At 33.2% G+C, this 19004-nt stretch overlaps 1 long non-coding RNA gene across 1 annotated transcript; it reads left to right on the forward strand.

Moving 5' to 3' along the window:
- Nucleotides 1-5380: 5380 nt before the first annotated feature.
- On the forward strand, nt 5381-5931 carry LOC120422348 (uncharacterized). The gene is made up of 2 exons (XR_005606116.2): nt 5381-5537; nt 5661-5931. It is a non-coding gene; the product is annotated as an uncharacterized LOC120422348 (long non-coding RNA).
- The last annotated feature ends 13073 nt before the right edge of the window (nt 5932-19004 follow it).

Genomic DNA, 19004 nt, shown 5'->3' on the forward strand with positions numbered 1-19004 from the left:
TTGAATAGGTTTTGTTCTTCATGAAATTTTATCACAATTTTTTTTCTGATTTATAAGTTGAATTTTCTATTAATGTTGTTCTAAAATTAACCTTATTTTCATGATAAATTCGTAATGAAGTGATCCACCGAGGGTTCAAAATGATGAAAATGGGGCAGGATTTCGTGTCCTGATGCTTCACCCTTTTTCTGGTGAAAATTGAATGCCCACCACGCTATGGATTAAGAGCTAAACGAGTGTGTTGGTGTGATGTTCTCACCGGGGTTTTGTTTTGCGCAATCCTAGACTAGTTAACGTGAATGACCGACTAGTCGATAAATGGAATGAATGGACGGATTGTCATGTTTTGTTTTTTTATGTTAAGGTTTTCAGTTTTTCCATTTTCAATCCAATGTTTCCATTTTCAACATCAAAGGAATTTGGTATAGGTTTATCTTGTATTCAATTTATTTAACACTGAACTATTTGTTCTCACACGATTTTCATTCTAAAATTGTTAGTACATTGCACTTTTATTTGTTGTTAAGTTATATATATAAGAGCAACAATAAAAAAGATGATTTTTGTTGAAAGTATACACAGCAAATATCCGATGGTAAAATTGCATGCAAAAGCATGCACATCACATCACATAATGCAATATTTTTTTAAAGCCAGGCCTTTTACACGCAGCTGGATCACTACTTTTTAGCTGTGTATTGAAGAACAAAATTTTAACTAATATTACACATATCGGGCCTTGTCGTACGATTATTCTTTGAATTATCACAATCTCTTTTTCAAATATTTTTTAGAATCATTCACAAATTGAGCTTTTGAGTTTTATTTTATTTTATAATCTTCTTCAAAAAATATAATCTTTTGCTTAAATTTCAAAAACAAAGTTTTTTATTGGGTAAAAGATCGTTGCATCTTCCACATGGAGAGACTTTTTTTTTAAATTTATCAATATTAACAAAAATAAAAATAGAGCAATTCCAGCTCAAATCAGGATTTTTTCTGGTACTTTTGTACCCGACCCTCTCCGATTTCAATGAAACTTTGTATACATGTTACCCTACGCTTATATAAGCCATTTTTGTGTATATGGAGCCAGTTGCACTCGATAATGACATTTGAGAAGGGCGTAAGGGTTTTAAATATTTTTGTATTTTGTAATTTAAATATTGCTGTTTCTCTGAGCCGTTACATCGTATCAAAAAGTGGTCAAAGACAAACTTGTAGGAAATTAAACGGGCTTTTTGAAAAAAAAAATACACTGAATGAAAAATACACGCCAATTCTATGAGATTTTTCAATTTTTAAGTTTAAAAGTTAAATTTTAAGGTGATGTCACGATTTTTTTTCGCTCAAATTTTTTGTGAAAATAGCCTAAAATGTGACAAAAAGACTCACGAAAAATGCAGGATGGTATGTCTCTCCTAAAAAAATACAAAAATCATTTACTAAAACTGTTTTTTTGAAAAGTTGTCTAAACGTAAAAATGTTCAAAAACCGATAGCGAGAATCGATTTCCCAGACAATTTTACATAAAAGTCTCCATATTGACCATTGTCCTATGTCCAATCCTTGTGAAGATACAGCGGTTTTAAAAATAAAAATGTTGAAAAAATAGGTTTTTTAGTGGTTTTTGGCAATTTCTATATGACAGACTTGATTTTTCAATCTCGTAAATATTTTTACCGGAAAGCTCGTCCAATTTCCTATAACTTTAAAGTCATTATTAAATAAGTTACCTTGATCATAAATCAGAGATTGAATTAAATTGAGATTGATAAAAAGTGTCCACGTGGTTTATGGATGGTCCCATAAGTCCTTTTCAAATGTTAAACTTGATATCATTACAAAATAAAACCCTTTTGCTTTCTTTATTTAAAATTGGTTTATGTGAAAATTTCTGAAATGCTCATAACAAAAAAAAAAAAAAAAACAAAGAAAAATTGGTTAGTTCAAGAGAAATTACTTACTGGGTCGATATGACCTTTACAAACCTAAACCGAGATTTTATTGCAAAACAAAACCTTTTTGCATGCGTGAAATTGAATAAAAATCATAAAAATGTTTGTACAGGAAACAAAATCATAATACTTATACAATAAATTGTGCATTTTTTCAATAAATGGATGATAATTATAATTCAAGATTCAGAACTGCTTTTTATTAAAAAAAATATGCATGTTTTTTTAATTGAGTAGTATTCTTTTGGTTTTTCTAATTTAACTGATTTTCATTTCGTGTTTTTTTTTCTATGACCAAATATAACAATGCATAGAAACAGTGCATATTCAAAAATCGGCATCTCGGAAACAGTTTTTTTTTATCGATTCGGTTTCGTAGGCAAAGTTGTAGCATTAGCATAAACAGGCTTGATTTTTTGTGGTATTAGAAATAATCCGGATGTAACAATTTTGGAAATACATTTTTAATTTAACTTATGTTTTTCACCTAAAAATTAAATTATGCAAAATAATAAAATAAAGATTAAATACAAATAACCTAAGAGTAATTATTCCCCACAACTTTGCCGAAGACAAAAAATCGGTCAGAAACCCAGTTTTAAAGATAAATATTTTTGTAAATTTACTGCTAGCATTACTGAACCGTCAGATAAGTACACGCAAACCTGGCGCTTATCAGACCGATCTCTGATAATCGTCTATCAGAGATTCTCTGATAAACTTTTTGGTTTGAGTTCATCCAAGAAAACAACTTTAACGCACACTTGAGCACAACATTGTATCGTACACGAGAATTCACCCCCAATTCATCCAAAGATCGTTGCGCCCTGTGCCCTCTGTGAAAAGGGGCATTCAAAAATTACGTTACCCAATTAAATATTTGATAAATTTTGCGAAATTGTTTTTTAATTGTTTAATGTCAAAATGTCAAAATGTCAAAATGTCAAAATGTCAAAATGTCAAAATGTCAAAATGCAAAATGTCAAAATGTCAAAATGTCAAAATGTCAAAATGTCAAAATGTCAAAATGTCAAAATGTCAAAATGTCAAAATGTCAAAATGTCAAAATGTCAAAATGTCAAAATGTCAAAATGTCAAAATGTCAAAATGTCAAAATGTCAAAATGTTAAAATGTCAAAATGTCAAAATGTCAAAATGTCAAAATGTCAAAATGTCAAAATGTCAAAATGTCAAAATGTCAAAATGTCAAAATGTCAAAATGTCAAAATGTCAAAATGTCAAAATGTCAAAATGTGAAAATGTGAAAATGTCAAAATGTCAAAATGTCAAAATGTCAAAATATTGACAATTTGACAATTTGACAATTTGACAATTTGACAATTTGACAATTTGACAATTTGACAATTTGACAATTTGTCAATTTGTCAATTTGACAATTTGACAATTTGACAATTTGACAATTTGACAATTTGACAATTTGACAATTTGACAATTTGACAATTTGACAATTTGACAATTTGACAATTTGACAATTTGACAATTTGACAATTTGACAATTTGACAATTTGACAATTTGACAATTTGACAATTTGACAATTTGACAATTTGACAATTTGACAATTTGACAATTTGACAATTTGACAATTTGACAATTTGACAATTTGACAATTTGACAATTTGACAATTTGACAATTTGACAATTTGAAAATTTGACAATTTGACAATTTGACAATTTGACAATTTGACAATTTGACAATTTGACAATTTGACAATTTGACAATTTGACAATTTGACAATTTGACAATTTGACAATTTGACAATTTGACAATTTGACAATTTGACAATTTGACAATTTGACAATTTGACAATTTGACAATTTGACAATTTGGCATTTTGACATTTTGACATTTTGACATTTTGCATTTTGACATTTTGACATTTTGACATTTTGACATTTTGACATTTTGACATTTTGACATTTTGACATTTTGACATTTTGACATTTTGACATTTTGACATTTTGACATTTTGACATTTTGACATTTTGACATTTTGACATTTTGACATTTTGACATTTTGACATTTTGACATTTTGACATTTTGACATTTTGACATTTTGACATTTTGACATTTTGACATTTTGACATTTTGACATTTTGACATTTTGACATTTTGACATTTTGACATTTTGACATTTTGACATTTTGACATTTTGACATTTTGACATTTTGACATTTTGACATTTTGAAATTTTGATAATCTGATAATTTTAATTTTTTTAGATTTTTAGATATTTAGATTTTTAAATTTTTAGATTTTTAGATTTTTAGATTTTTAGATTTTTAGATTTTTAGATTTTTAGATTTTTAGATTTTTAGATTTTTAGATTTTTAGATTTTTAGATTTTTAGATTTTTAGATTTTTAGATTTTTAGATTTTTAGATTTTTAGATTTTTAGATTTTTAGATTTTTAGATTTTTAGATTTTTAGATTTTTAGATATTTAGATTTTTAGATTTTTAGATCTTTAGATTTTTAGATTTTTAGATTTTTAGATTTTTAGATTTTTAGATTTTTAGATTTTTAGATTTTTAGATTTTTAGATTTTTAGATTTTTAGATTTTTAGATTTTTAGATTTTTAGATTTTTAGATTTTTAGATTTTTAGATTTTTAGATTTTTAGATTTTTAGATTTTTAGATTTTTAGATTTTTAGATTTTTAGATTTTTAGATTTTTAGATTTTTAGATTTTTAGATTTTTAGATTTTTAGATTTTTAGATTTTTAGATTTTTAGATTTTTAGATTTTTAGATTTTTAGATTTTTAGATTTTTAGATTTTTAGATTTTTAGATTTTTAGATTTTTAGATTTTTAGATTTTTAGATTTTTAGATTTTTAGATTTTTAGATTTTTAGATTTTTAGATTTTTAGATTTTTAGATTTTTAGATTTTTAGATTTTTAGATTTTTGGATTTTTAGATTTTTAGATTTTTAGATTTTTAGGTTTTTAGATTTTTAGTTTTTTAAATTTTTAGATTTTTAGATTTTTAGATTTTTAGATTAAATAACGTTGCATAATTGTATAGATGAAGAACTGTTTCTTTAATCATTTAGACACATTATTCCATCCCTTGAAAACGACAGATTGTTTTTCCCATAAAACAATAATGACAATGATTGAAAAATAAAAACTTATTCGACACATGAAATAACTTTTTACATTTCAATTCTTTAATGTTATTTTCTAGGGTGCGCAGTTTATGAACGACCCTAGACCAAACACGTTCCCAGTCAAATCAATCCGAATTCTGAAACGGAATCTAATTAGAATCGTATACAAATTCCGTTTCAAACGCAACAACCGGTTCGAGCACGGAACCGGTTGTTGCGTTTGAAACGGAATTGGTATACGATTCTAATTAGATTCCGTTTCAGAATTCGGATTGATTTGACTGGGTTGCATCGTCTTATTTGAACAGCCCCTTGTCAACGTTGGGCAAACTGGAAAAGAAAATGGCAGCGCGTGTTTTGATTTTTGCTCGTGCTTTGTATTTTTTTGCAAGTTCGCGAGTTTTCTAATCATTTTTCGTCTTAAAATAGTAAAAACTTAATGGTGCAAGTGAGTAATGTATATTTTTGAAAACAATAATGCAAATTGTGAACAGATTTATCTGCATTTAGGTTAAGTTATTTGTGACGATAAGTGCTTTAAAAAACATTCCCATTTTTGTCTCTGCCACAGGTGATGGCCGTAAGATGACCCTTCAACTGGACATAACTCAGTGGATTGGAAATAGCCTGCATTCCGTGGCCACCGGTATCTTGGACGATGGACGGTTTACCACCGGAAAACAACGTAAGAAGGAGCTCAAGCCGGCACGAGACGCTGAAGATGCCAAACCAGAATCAAGGGCGAATTTGTGATCGCGAGAGAGTTGGAGGATAATATACCGAGTGCAGTGTATCTTAGTTAGTCTTGTTTTTATGAGTAAATAAAGGTTTTGATAAAGGTTTTTTTTCGATTCGTTTTTTTTACCTCCCATGAAAAAGCTCCCCCGGTTCCACCAATACAAACGCAAATGATGTAGTGGTGTGCGTGCCTTTTGAAAGCGAATCGATGCTAGCGCTGCCCAAGCGGTGAGAATTGGAAACATCCCTTTTGCTTAGGGATTCACCAACACAAGCACAAAACTGGTGAATAAGTTTTGCTGCGTGAACCAGATGAACTTTAACTGACAATCTCTGATAAAGCTTTGACGGAGATTTCTCTGATAGAGACGCTCTATCAGAGAATCTCTGATAAATTTACCGAGTATTTCGGTCAATTTGACCGAAGTCTAGGTTGCGTGTAGTATCAGCATAAACTTAGTTTGGTACAGACTATACCCTCCCATAATTTTTCAGCCGGTTTAGAGTATTATATTGAGAGCACACACATTGTGCCCTAAAATTAAGCTTAAATTGCTGATATTATTGTTCACAACGACGCTTATTTTTCTGACCATGTCCCTTTGTAAAACCTCAAAGCATTAAAAATTGATTTTTAAATTAATTTAAAAAATAATGCCGTAACCTTACTTGACAAAATTAACTTGCTTGACAGCTCGTTCCAAGGAGACCATAGTGTCAAAATCAAAATCAAATTATTCGCTCTACAGCATTGCCTTGGCGTTCTCGATTGCGAGATTCCTACTCGAAACTAGGTGTCCGAAGGCTTGATTGTTGAGGCAATTGCAAACCTCTTTTTACACCTTAGCTTCCATCTACCCCGGGATTCGAACTGACGACCCTTGGATTGTTAGTCCAATTGCCTACCAGCGACTCCACCGAGACAGGACCCAGGGAGACGACTCCTACACCTGGACTGAGCTAACGACCTAACCTTTGTAGGTTAGTCCGGGACCAACATTTACTTCCCTTCCGACGGAAGGCGTGATCAGACAAATCTCGTCTCGAAAAATGCCACCGGGACCGTCTGGGATCGAACCCAAGCCGACTGGGTGAGAGGCAATCACGCTTACCCCTACACCACGGTCCCGGAGACCATAGTGTATCAATGGTAAAATGTTGTCTTGTAATTTTATTTTATTATTTGCATTAACATAACATAAGTTATCCAAAATGTTTTTAAAATGTTTTATACCATTGTACAAAACAATGAAAATAGGGCTTAAGGACCCTGTTATAGGAAAATTTCGCCAAATTTTACTTAACTGTCATTTAAGCGCAAAATAACAATTTGCCTGATCAACCATTCCATGTGTATACAATTCAAACCTGAAATCATTCAAGTTTCCATTTCAACCACACTCCACAAAAACAAACAACAACCCCAAACCACGCTCCTTGTACCAAAGTCAACCAAACTTTTCGACTCGTGCAATCTATCATCCGGTCACGTGGAACGACGCTCCGTTCCGTGGTCCGCCCATGAATAAACATCATGGCGCGCCGTGCTCCACAGGTGGTTGAAACTACATGCCTGCCCTCCAGCGAAAAGTACACACAGAATCATAGTTTACACGACCATTTTGACCCGGAAAATGTCCAATGAGACTCGGTGTTTTTTGGGTGACGTGACGAAAATCGTTAGGGTTCCTTAGGGTGGTCACTTTATTTAAAATTATTTTCTTTCTTTGTATTTTCGATCAATTATAACTTTACAGTCAAGTAACTAACATTTAATTTAAAATTAATTAATTTTCCTACACCAATTCACCCCACACTCTCAACAAAACATGTTCCAGGAACGCCAGCAAACAAAAAAAGGAACCCTCCTGGCAGATTCTCATTTCGTGCGAGTCTGGGTCGTGGTTGGGCCTCTCTTCAAAGCCGTCGGAAAACGGATACACAAACATCCCATGGACGCCCCGAGCAATCTGGCTGGCTGGCTGTTGTTATTTTCGTTCTGTTACACAGACAAGAACCATAAACAACAGAGCCCGGCAAAGGATCGTGTGTTACACAAAGCAATTAACGCGCTATTCAAACCTGGGGAAGAAATTTTCCACCGTGGGGAAATGTAGAATCATTGAAATATCTGAAATGTTCTGAATATATTAAAAAATGAGTCAGGAGTGTTGCTCAAACACGTCTTTGATTTTCGTGGAACTTTGTTCTAAGGAACAATTTTGGTTCCTGATAACGAGACCAGAGTGTATCTTCCATTATCAGATGCAAGGTTGGTTCGATCTCGAAGCAGCTGCATCGTATCAAAAAGAGGTCAAAGACACACTTTAAGGAAATTTGAAGGGCTATCTAAACAAATAAGCTTTTGACTAACATTTAAGAAAGGCGTAATATTGAGTGTATGGCCCTTTTGAAATGTATGTCTTGATTTAAAAATCTTGAAAATACTGTTTTCGAAAAGATCGGAAAATTTCACGAATGTTTCATATTTTAACATTGTAAATTGGACCATTAGTTGCTGAGATATCGACGTTAGAAAATTGTGGGTTGTTTGGGTGAGACTTAGAAAACATAAATTTTCCTGTTTTTAAACCTTTGCATGGCAATATCTCAGCATTTAAGGGTCGTATCAACAAAGTTCAAGAAAGCAAAATATAGGGAATTTTCTCAGCATTTTATTTTTTTTTTCTTCAAAGGTGGACAAACATGTGCACTAATTTAAAAAAATGAAAAACTGCGACCGTTTACAAAAAAGTTACCTAAAAATGGCTTTTACTTTAAAACGGTGCACTTTATCAAAATTTCACTAAAGTACTTTTTGATGGCAACCCATGAAGTTGAAAATTTTTGCGACCAATATTTCGATTTTTTGAAAAAAATAGTATTGATTAAAAAATTCATAACTCGGTCAAAGATTTTTTGCACAACCTTGAAAATTTCTGGAAAGTTGGCATTTGATGTCCCCTAAAACATAAAAAAAAAATAAATAAAAATAGTGTTTTTTGCAAATCAAGTTTTAGTGAAACTAAAAATCACAATTTTTTTTACATTGTATCATTTTTTTCAGTGTAGTCCTTATCCATACCTACAACTTTGCCGAAGACACCAAATCGATCGAAAAAAATTCTTCAAAAGATACATATTTTTGAATTTTCATGCATCATTTTTGTATGGACAGCTCCCAAATTTGAATGGAAGATTATGTGGAAAAACTAATGATGCAAGATTCAGCTTGATTACAAAATACAAAAAAATAAATTAAAAGAAAGAAGACTGATTTCGTAGAGAATTGCTCAAATCGGTTAAAAGTGAAACCACTCAATGTTGAGATGACATTTTTTTATTTTATTCTTTCATTTGTTTTAGGGGGCTTAAAAAGACATTTTCTGAAGAATAATGGTGCACCATGTTGTAAAATCTGGTTTTAACCCTCTACAACCCAACCCCGCCTTTAGACGGGCTGCGATTTAAAAAATCGCCAAAAATCTTAACATTTTAGAAAATCTATGGGTTGGATGTTTGACCTGTTTTATGTGACTTTGCCAATATTTTTAAAAATGTAATTTTTTAAGGGTCAACTTTGGCTGTGTTTTTACTAACATTTCCTATATTTTAAATAAAATGTAGTATGCAGTAATTTTTCTAGAGTCCTAGACTTTGCCTCTACGCATTTTTTTACAATTTAAATGATAATGGTGCCATTTTATAGCAGAAAATGTGAAAAACAAGCAAAAAATTTAAAAAGTGACTGTAAAATCATGAAAAAATTAGATAGGCAAAATGTAATGATAGGAGGTGGTAGAATAGGCCAAATACTATCAAAAACAAAGATAAACTAAACAAGATAAATGCAAATTAAAATACTTAAAATGAAACAAGAAAAACATAAAACAAGAGAAGTAAAGTTTTTCGTAGAACAAAAGTTGCTCAATATGTCCTCCTAAAGACGGAAAAATGAAAATTTTCGAAAAAAAATTGAGCAGGAGAGGGTTAAGGAGATATGAATGTTTGAAAATAATCGTATTAATAAACTTAAATAATAAGCAAAATTAAATCGGCAATCGTTGAACCATTTTTAAGTTATAGCTTCTTTTCGATTTCTTTTAGAACCGGCTCCGTGGCTTAATGGTTACGGCTTCTGTCTCCCAAGCAGAAGGTTCAGGGATCAAATCCCGGTCGGTACCTTAGAAATTTGGAATCAGGAATTTGAATATGAATAAAAACTAAAATGAATCAGGTGGGATTCGAACTCTCACCTTTGGATTGGTGGTCTGGGACACTAAGCAGTCGGCCATCAGAAGGTTTACTCTCTAGCAGTGAAATGATCCGAAGTGTTGAAACATGTTATCTTCTCATATTAAATACGCGCTAATCCCTGATTTGCCTGAGGGGATTGGAAGTCTAAATATATATCGAGTTTCCTTCAGATGCTTGCTTCTATGTTTAGGCGGGGCCGAACAATGCCCAGCGACCTCGGAATTGGACTGCAAGGAGCTCTGTCATTCTGAAATGGGTCGTTGGAAGCAGCGCGAGGGCTGTCACCACCTAATACCCGGGACTGAGATAAGCTGTATCAGCATTCGACATATACACAGTCTGATACAAATTATACTTTCCCATAATTTCGCTACCGGTTAGCGGGTATTGGATTGGACCACACACACATAACACACACACATAGCTTCTTTTCGATTTCTTTTTGTTTTGTTTTTGCATTACATATAAAAATTCTTTTTGAAGGAAAAGCACACCTGAAAAGCAGAGAAAAGCTCTGAGACTTAACAAATCAGGCCATTAATTTCTGAGATTCAGCCTCACTAAGAATTCGAATCCATGAAAAGTTTTTTAACTAACAATATCTCGGAAACTGTTGGTCCGATTTTCAAATACCAAATTTTTGTGTTTTTTTTTTATTTTTCCAGCAAAAATAATTTCAAAATTTAAAATTATGCTTTTTTGAAGACCAAATTTTTTTTTTAAAGATTCTATACCAGATTTTGCACCATCACGCAAAATGGCTCAGAAGACCCCGAAAATATATAAAAAAAATAAAAAAATCGAGAATAAAAAAAAACCTATATGGGTCATTCCAGGTCAACTGAGTACACTTTTGGTCTTTTGGACTCGACCTTCACCGATTTGGACCAAACTTGGAGGGAACGTTCATCTATCGATAGATAACAGAAATCCCATGTTTGGTGCTGATTGGACCATCCCTCTATTTTTGGCACCGCCCTCTTTTTTGACGATTTTCAAAAAAAACTTTTTTTTATTTTAATCATAACTTTGCAACTATTAGAGCAAAAGACTTTTTACAGGTTGCATTTTATAAAAAAATGTCCAAGGAATTCGATAAAAATAAAATTTTAACCCTATTATATTTTAACGTTTTAAGTATTAAAATTCAGTTTTGACCAATTCCTTATATTTTTATTTGTTTTATTTTATCACCATCGTGTTCCCCGGACAATTTTACATAATAATCAACATAGACCTCAAACTAAAATGAACTATTTGCGAGATACAGCGATTTTACTGAAAAAAGTTTGAATTTGCGCTGTCATATGAATTTAAATTCGAAATAAGTTTTTCACATATAAAAACCGAACTAAGCGGGATTTATCCCTTTTTGTTGAAAAGTACACCATGTACTTCCGAGTGCTGCGCAAAATCAAACTTTTTTTTCAGTAAAATCGCTATATCTCGCCAATTGTTCATTTTAGTTTGAGGTCTATATTGATTATTATGTAAAATTGTCCGGGGAACACGATGGTGATAAAATAAAACAAATAAAAATATAAGGAATTGGTCAAAACTGAATTTTAATACTTAAAACGTGAGCAACTCTCTACGAAATCGGCCGATTTCGACCATTTTTATTTTTTGTATTTTTTGATTTGACTCAAACTTTGTGGGGGCCTTCCCTATGACCAAATAAGCTATTTTGTGTCATTGGTTCACCCATACAAGTCTCCATACAATTTTGGCAGCTGTCCATACAAAAATGGTATGTAAATATTCAAACAGCTGTAACCTTTTAGTGAATATAAATTCGTAATAATAATATTCAATGTTTGGCCCTTTTAAAATGTTAGTCTTTATTTATTTTTTTTCAAAATATTTTTTTCGAAAATATCGGAAAATTTCACGAATGTTTCATGTATTAACATTGAAAATCGGACCATTAGTTGCTGAGATATCGACATTAGAAAATGGTGGGTTTTTTTGGTGAGACTTAGAAAACTTCAATTTTCGTGTTTCTTTTTCTTAAAGCGGCTGTATCACAGCAACCCGAGGTCCAATCTTCAATGTCTCTTAGACAATTTTATAGCAAATTTTCTGAACTTTTCAAAAAAAATATTTTTAGAAATGGTCGCTCATGGTCACTATTTTTAAAAATCGAAAAACTGCAAATATTTTGCTAAAATCAAACTTTCGGTGCCTATATCTTGAAAACGAAGCCCTTTATCAAAAAAATTGTGAAGTAGTTTTTGATTGCAAATTCAATTTTGCATTAAAAATTGATTTCAAATTTGTTTTTGCATGAAATTTGGATTTTTTCCAAAAATCACTATTTTTTTCAAAAATTCATAACTTGGCGGCAGATTTTTTGACCATGTTTCTCTATAGCTCAAAAGTTGCGGATTTTAGTCCCCTAAAACATATCAAAAAATCTCGAAAATCAAAAAATACGTATTTTGGGAAATTGAGTTTTAATGAAAAAAAAGTTGAAAAAAAAAATGATTTTTTTTTCCGTGTACCTATTTTTTTCTCAATTGTCCTCAACAATACCTACAACTTTGCCGAAGGCACCAAATTGATCAGAAAATTCACTCAAAAGTTACAGCTGTTTGAATATTTACATACCATTTTTGTATGGACAGCTGCCAAAATTGTATGGAGACTTGTATGGGTGAACCATTGACACAAAATAGCTTATTTGGTCACAGGGAAGGCCCCCACAAAGTTTGAGCCAAATCAAAAAATACAAATAAAATCCATTTCCGGTTTTGGTAGAGAATTGCTCACGTTAAAATATAATATTAGCGGGCATTTATGGGTTAAAATTTTTTTTATAGAATTCCTTGGACAATCTTCTTATCTATATATATAAAAAATTTCGACGGTTTTGTTCGAACGCGAATCAGTTCAATACGGAGCGTCGGATCGAGGTACTTTTTGTTGCGTTGGGTTCGTATAAGCCCAAGGCAGGTTTATATGCTGAAAAATTGCCACTTTGGCCACTCTGGGACCGATTCCGGAGCATCTGCAGATTGTTTGGGATAATTTACGTAAACTCAAATTTTGATCACAGAAGGCTGGATAAGCAAACATGCAAGAAACGTCAGGAAACAAAAAGGGCAGGACGAAGTTTGCCGGGAAGAGCTTGTTTTCTATAAAATGCAACCTTTTTTGCTCAAATAATTGCAAAGTTATGATTAAAAAAAAAAAAAGTTTTTTTTAAAATCGTCAAAAAAGAGGGCGGTGCCAAAAATAGAGGGATGGTCCAATCAGCACCAAACTTGGGATTTCTGTTAACTATCGATAGATGAACGTTCCCTCCAAGTTTGGTCCAAATCGGTGAAGGTCGAGTCCAAAAGTGTACCCAGTTGACCTGGAATGACCCATATTGAAAATTGTACTTTTAGTGGTAGAAAGTTAAACAAGAAAATCGGATTTTTTTTCCATGTACCTATTTTTTTCTGAAAAGTCCTAATCATAAACTACAACTTTGCCAAAGACATCAAATCGATCAGAAAGTTCCTACTCAAGATACAGAAGAAATCATCAGTTTCAACTTTTTATATTTAAGATAAATAAGTATGAGTGTTTGTATAAAATTGTTTTGTGGTGTTCATCAAAACATGCTCCATTTTTGTATCAGGTAAAAATTACATAAAGTTTTATATTCTCACAGCCAACAAAACGCTTTGGATTTCTTTTCCACATAATCATAAGAGCAAACGCTTAACGAGTGATAAACCCCGAAAAGTACAACCTTTATGCACTTACATTCAACCAGGTGTAAGAAACCAGAGGTAATAAACCGCTCCTGGCAACGGGTCACAGGTAGCCCGTTTGCCGGCTTCCCAAAGGATAAACTCATCGTTTTACACCGTGTTTTGGGCTAATGGTGCGGAAGATGATTATTGTGGGTGGTACTAACTGGTGTTGAACAACTTTCTGGCTTTTATTTTTCTTCAACAGGAGCATTGCTTTGAAAGTTCAAGACGTTTCTGCGAAAACTCATCTGTGACGAGCATGGTCGTAACGGAAAATTTCCCAGAATCGAGAGCTGCGATGGAATTTTCCCAAAATCGATCTTGCTTTCGATTTCCGAGAAAGGAAAAAAAAGAAAGCTCGGTGTCGAAAATTGCCTCCGCCTCGGACGTCATTACACTAAATCACGACCATTTTCCAATATAATGATGATATCACATACTCTCTTTAATTCTATCGATTGCAATTAGGGAAGGGCACGTGGTGGAAAGTTCTCGTCGTCGTGGTCCCTGGACGACGGAAATAATCCTTAAGGGAAGAATAAAAAGGTTCACCGCAAAAGGAAGAGCTTTCCACACAGATTCTCCGAGGGGGTGAGATTGGCTGGCCAGACTAACGAGCGTTGGCCTAGTTGCGGCTATTATTCAGTGTATACACAGTGGTAGTCTCTAAAGAATGAAAAAAGAAGATGTTTCACAATGTGCAACGGAAAGGGTGGGTAGGACATTCTTGCCAGAGGATTAAAATACAATTTTTTGAAGTGAAATTCTTTAACAACCTTGTAAAATTGATTATTTTTCAAAATTTAATTTTAAGCGTTTTATAAAAAAATATTTAACATTTTTTTTTATTTTTTGGCCGATTTTAATTGAAGAAAAATAGTTGCAATGAACTTGATTCAAATTAAATTGTAATCAGAGTCCCAAAACAATTGAGGTTGTCAGAATTTCGTTTCCTGGGATGGAAATTTTCCGCTGGCCTTTTGTTGGTTGAACCTTTCCGATGGGACCATTCTGAAAGAAGAAAAAAAAAACACCTAAAATCTGTGGGAAGGCCTTACGGTGCGAAGAAAAAGAACATCGGAAGCTGCTGACTTCTGAAATGCTTTGCTTTAATTAAAATTTGGTGTCCGTTTTGGAAGTGAAAAGATTCGTTGGAAATGTGTGCTTAGTTTGTGGAAGGTCTGTAAAATAAGGTAATTTTTTCTTGTTTAATTGAGCAACGGATTCTTAACAAGGAAAGCAGGCAAATTTAAATAAAATTTGGAATAACTAAGAAACGCTAAAATTGGCTAGATTAAAAATTAGGGTGTTTTAGAAAATGTAACTTTCCAGAAATGTTGTTTTGATTTGTTCCTTTTCAAGAGACTTTTCTATTCAAGCGACTTTATTGTAATCTACACCTTCACGACTATTTTATTTTAGAATCTCATCAATTCAGGGTTACACCTAGAACTGGGCATCGGCATACGAGAGGATAAAGAGCACGATTCGGTAGTAAAATGGTACTGTGTGCGGACGGAGAGGATAAATCCCGAAATTACCGAGAGTACTTTACTCATGGGTTCATCTTCAAAAAAAAGTTCATCTTTCAAAAAAAATAGTACCGGGGCCGAGACTCGAACCCAAGACCTTCGGCATATTGAACCGTGCCTTTGCCGTATGGGCCACCATGGTTCGGTGACTAAGTGGAGGTCATTTGTCCATATAAGCCACTCAATAGGATGAACTGTTCCAATGAACGAATGAACACGCAAGAGGACTATACTCTCGCAAAATAGCACTTTCCTCACGTTTCTTTTCGTGAGGACTATCCCCTCGTTCTATAACTTTGGGTGTATGTTTTAAAGAAATGTTATGTTCTAAGCAGTTATATAGCTGGGTAATTCTCCACCAACTCACACGAAATCGGAAAAGATGCCCTAACCCCTCTTTGATTTCACGAATCCGAGCTTCATTTTTCGATATCTCGTGACGGAGGGGCGTTACGACCCCTTCCATTTTTGAACATTAAAAAAAGACGTGTTTTCAAAAATTTACTGCCTGATATAGTGATGATTTGGAATTTGGTGTCAATGGGACTTGAATGTAAAATTGGTTGCCCGATTTGATGGCGTACTCCAAGATCCGAAAAACGCATTTTTCATCGAAAAAAAAAACAAAGATAGTTTCAAAAATTCTGCCATTTTTCGTTACTTGACTGTATTTTTTTTTGAGACGTGAGCAATTCATGGTCATTCGATTTTTTTTGTAATTTTTAATCCGGCTGAAACTTTTTTAATACCTTCGGTATGCCCAAAGAAGCCATTTTGCATCATCCATATAATTTTCCATACAAATTTGGCAGCTGTATGTACAAAAATGAATCATGAAAATTCGAAAATCTTTATCTTTGGAAGGAATTTTTTGATCGATTTGGTGTCTTCGGCAAAGTTGTAGGTATGGATAACGAATACACTGAAAAAACATGATACCATGACAAAATAAACTTGATTAAACTTGATTTGCAAAAAAACACTATTTTTATTTTTTTTATTTTCTGATATGTTTTAGGGGACATCAAATGCCAACTTTACCGAAATTTCCGAGAATGGGCAAAAAATTCTTGACCGAGTTATGAGTTTTTGAATCAATACTGATTCTTTCAAAAAATCTAAATATCGGTCGTCAAAATTTTTCAAGTTCATTTTGCTAAGTAAAATTGAATTAGCAATCAAAAAGTACTTTAGTGAAATTTTGATAAAGTGCACCGTTCTCAAGTTAAAGCCATTTTCAGGTAACTTTTTTTTGAAAATAGTTACAGTTAGTCATTTTTTTAAACTAGTTCCCATGTTTGCCCACTCTTGAAAAAATATTTTTGAAAAGCTGATAAAATTCTTTATATTTTGCATTTTTGAACTTTGTTGATACGACCCTTACTGGCTGAGATATTGCCATGCAAAGGTTTAAAAACAGGAAAATTGATGTTGTCTAAGTCTCACCCAAACAACCCCTTCTTTTTCTAATGTCGATATATTAGCAATTAATGGTCCGCTTCTCCGCCTTCTATCGGATGGGGAAGTAAAACGTCGGTCCATTTGCGTAAAAAGAGGTTTTGGGTGACTCACCACACATAACCTTCGGACGCCTAGAAATGAGCAAAGACCCGGGGGTCGTTAAAGTGGATTGCTTTTTTGGTCCGCTTTTCAATGTTTTTAAATATGAAACATTCGTGAAATTTTCTGATCTCTTCGAAAAAATATATTGATTTTTTTTTCAAGACTAACATGTCAAAAGGGCCAAACATTCAATATTACGCCCTTTTGAAATGTTAGTCTTGATTTAAAAAAAATAAAATATTTTTGATAAAGATCAGAAAATTTTACGAATTTTCCATATTTTAACATTGAAAATCAGACCATTAGTTGCCGAGATATCGACACTAAAAAATAATCGAACCCAATCTCACCCCCAGACCCAATGTCATTTTTTTTGTAATTGTCTTCTCTACAACTTTGTAGAACATTGTTACGAAAAAAACGAAACGAAGTTGACTTTATAGCTGTCGGCCACCATTGCTAGTACCAACCACTAGTGTCTTCCTTTTTATCTACAAGGACTTCGCCGCCCTGGGCTCCTAAGTGTATGAAAGTATGGCACGGAGTGACGGCGCCGAATACCCATAATTACACAGAGCATTTTAGAGCGCCCGCCGCGGGATTCGAACCGGCGACCTCTGGATTGGAGTCCAGTGCGCGGTCCGATTGATCCACACGGGCGAGACGAACATTGTTACACTCTAAAATATAACTTTGTATTAAAAAAAACACGTAATATTAAAATGATTTTTTTTGATCTAAATGAAAAAAAAGAATGTTTTTCTAGATTGTTGCAGATTTGTAAAGTACATTAAATTTCCCATAAAATGACATGTTCACACATTTTTTACAGTTGAGTAACGAAAAATGACAGAATTTTTTAAACTATTTTTGATTTTTTTTTTCGATGGAAAATAGTTTTTTTTCGGAATTTGGAGCAATTTCCCAAACCATCATTCCTTCGTGGTTCTCAAATTCGTGAACACAATTCACGATAACGAGAATGGAATATGTTTTTCTGTGCAGAACAAAGTTTCACGCAAATCGAAGAAGGGCCGGGGCAAATGCTGTGCGAAGAATTACCCAATCGTTTTTGGATAAAACTGCTGAAAATGTTGTTTTTTCAGCACTCAAATGGATGCTGAAAAGTTCTTTTTAGAACTGTTGGTTGTTTTTTCGATGATGGAAAGTAAGCCGTTTCTCATTCGAGAATGACAAAAGTTGATTAAAGGTTTACTATTTTTTTTGACCGAATGGCGCTGCAATAGTGCTAGAATCAATCAACTTTTTGGTATGTCAACAGGGGGTTTCGGTCTCATCTCATCTAAGTTGATTGCTTTTTCCTCACTAGTGGAGAAAAGTTTCCTCCAGTTACAAACGCGGGAAACATTTGAGGAGATATTGCTTACGAGTTGTGGCTTTCTGGTCACACTGGAAGGCAAACACTAATTGAACATGAGTTTGGAGGGGCAGTGCTGCCAATTTTGCGATTTTTTTGTTTTCTATTTTAGAATAAGAGTATTTTTTTAACTTTTTCTGACAACACTGCTTACAACTTTCCTGTTTTCAAAACTCAAAATTGTTAAACTTTCACCACACCAACCGCACACACCTGATTTCCACACATGACCTAATACGTTGTGACTTTCCCGCTGCTCCACATAACTAACACACAGAGAGCCCAGGGAGCATAAATGGGCAAAGTTTTTCCCGCTGTTGTTCTCTGGGAACGATAATTTGATTTTGATACCGAGCACATTTACAGCGTTTTATTAAATTAAGGGTGCAAAACTTTTGTGCCGTGTGGCAGAAGCAACCTGTTGCCCTGTACAGATGAAAAGAAGAGCAAGTTTGTTTTATTGTGTCTTTGATGTGGCGATTATGGAGTCCGACGGTGAATGGGAAAGTGTGTTTATGATTTGCAGACTGTCTAAAGTGTTTTCAATGCTTTGGACAATGCACGCAAAAATAAACTCCACATACTTTGTTTTTTTACCTTTTTTGCTTAGGAAAAGGTTTATTTGATTTTTATTTGGAAATTGTGGTTTTTCTCATCAAATTTTCAATGTTCAGTGAAACAATAACTGATTTGTTCCCTCA

The sequence above is a fragment of the Culex pipiens genome, chromosome 3 (assembly GCF_016801865.2).
Source record: "Culex pipiens pallens isolate TS chromosome 3, TS_CPP_V2, whole genome shotgun sequence".
In the NCBI taxonomy this organism is placed as follows: Eukaryota; Metazoa; Arthropoda; class Insecta; order Diptera; family Culicidae; genus Culex; species Culex pipiens.